Genomic DNA, 2,613 nt, shown 5'->3' with positions numbered 1-2,613 from the left:
ATAAACATTTATCATGATATAAGGAAATAAATAATAACTTTATTATTGCCTCTAGGGCATATTTCCTTTAGTCTCCCACTTGCACTAGAGTCAATAATCTAGATTACATAGTAATGATTCTAACACCCATGGAGCCTTGGTGCTGATCATGTTTTGCTCGTGGAAGAGGCTTAGTCAACGGGTCTGCAACATTCAGATCCGTATGTATCTTGCAAATTTCTATGTCTCCCACCTGGACTAGATCCCGGATGGAATTGAAGCGTCTCTTGATGTGCTTGGTTCTCTTGTGAAATCTGGATTCCTTCGCCAAGGCAATAGCACCAGTATTGTCACAAAAGATTTTCATTGGACCCGATGCACTAGGTATGACACCTAGATCGGATATGAACTCCTTCATCCAGACTCCTTCATTTGCTGCTTCCGAAGCAGCTATGTACTCCGCTTTACACGTAGATCCCGCCACAACACTTTGTTTAGAACTGCACCAACTGATAGCTCCACCGTTCAATGTAAACACGTATCCGGTTTACGATTTAGAATCGTCCGGATCAGTGTCAAAGCTTGCATCGAAGTAACCATTTACGACTAGCTCTTTGTCACCTCCATATACGAGAAACATATCCTTAGTCCTTTTCAGGTATTTCAGGATGTTCTTGACCACTGTCCAGTGATCCACTCCTGGATTACTTTGGTACCTCCCTGCTAAACTTATAGCAAGGCACACATCAAGTCTGGTACACAGCATTTCATACATGATAGAGCCTATGGCTGAAGCATAGGGAACATCTTTCATCTTCTCTCTAACTTCTGCAGTGGTCGGACATTGAGTCTTACTCAACTTCACACCTTGTAACACAGGCAAGAACCTTTTCTTTGCTTGATCCATTTTGAACTTCTTCAAAACTTTGTCAAGGTATGTGCTTTGTGAAAGTCCAATTAAGCGTCTTGATCTATCTCTATAGATCTTGATGCCCAATATATAAGCAGCTTCACCGAGGTCCTTCATTGAAAAACTCTTATTCAAGTATCCCTTTATGCTATCCAGAAATTCTATATCATTTCCAATTAGTAATATGTCATCCACATATAATATTAGAAATGCTACAGAGCTCCCACTCACTTTCTTGTAAATACTGGCTTCTCCAAAAGTTTGTATAAAACCAAATGCTTTGATCACACTATCAAAGCATTTATTCCAACTCCGAGAGGCTTGCACCAGTCCATAAATGGATCGCTGGAGCTTGCACACTTTGTTAGCTCCTTTTGGATCGACAAAACCTTCCGGTTGCATCATATACAACTCTTCTTCCAGAAATCCATTCAGGAATGCAGTTTTGACATCCATTTGCCAAATTTCATAATCATAAAATGCGGCAATTGCTAACATGATTCGGACAGACTTAAGCATCGCTACGGGTGAGAAAGTCTCATCATAGTCAATCCCTTGAACTTTTCGAAAACCTTTGGCAACAAGTCGAGCTTTATAGACAGTAACATTATCGTCAGCGTCAGTCTTCTTCTTGAAGATCCATTTATTCTGAATGGCTTGCCGATCATCGGGCAAGTCAACCAAAGTCCACACTTTGTTCTCATACATGGATCCCATCTCAGATTTCATGGCCTGAAGCCATTTTGCGGAATCTGGGCTCACCATCGCTTCTTCATAGTTCGTAGGTTCATCATGGTCTAGTAACATGACTTCCAGAACAGGATTACCGTACCACTCTGGTGCGGATCTTACTCTGGTTGATCTACAAGGTTCAGTAACAACTTGATCTGAAGTTTCATGATCATCATCATTAACTTCCTCACTAATTGGTGTAGGTGTCACAGAAACCGGTTTCTGTGATGAACTACTTTCCAATAAGGGAGCAGGTACAGTTACCTCATCAAGTTCTACTTTCCTCCCACTCACTTCTTTCGAGAGAAACTCCTTCTCTAGAAAGATTCCAAATTTAGCAACAAAAGTCTTGCCTTCGGATCTGTGATAGAAGGTGTACCCAACAGTCTCTTTTGGGTATCCTATGAAGACACATTTTTCCGATTTGGGCTCGAGCTTATCAGGTTGAAGCTTTTTCACATAAGCATCGCAGCCCCAAACTTTAAGAAACGACAACTTTGGTTTCTTGCCAAACCACAGTTCATAAGGCGTCGTCTCAACGGATTTCGATGGTGTCCTATTTAATGTGAATGCAGCCGTCCCTAAAGCATAACCCCAAAACGATAGCGGTAAATCAGTAAGAGACATCCTAGATCGCACCATATCTTGTAAAGTATGATTACGACGTTCGGACACACCATTTCGCTGTGGTGTTCCGGGTGGCGTGAGTTGCGAAACTATTCCGCATTGTTTCAAATGAAGACCAAACTCGTAACTCAAATATTCTCCTCCACGATCAGATCGTAGAAACTTTATTTTCTTGTTACGATGATTTTCAACTTCACTCTGAAATTCTTTGAACTTTTCAAATGTTTCAGACTTATGTTTCATTAAGTAGATATACCCATATCTGTTTAAATCATCTGTGAAGGTGAGAAAATAATGATACCCGCCGCGAGCCTCAACATTCATCGGACCACATACATCTGTATGTATGATTTCCAACAAATCTG

This window comes from Triticum aestivum, chromosome 5D (assembly GCF_018294505.1).
Source record: "Triticum aestivum cultivar Chinese Spring chromosome 5D, IWGSC CS RefSeq v2.1, whole genome shotgun sequence".
Taxonomy (NCBI): domain Eukaryota; kingdom Viridiplantae; phylum Streptophyta; class Magnoliopsida; order Poales; family Poaceae; genus Triticum; species Triticum aestivum.
This window is presented reverse-complemented; position numbering follows the sequence as displayed.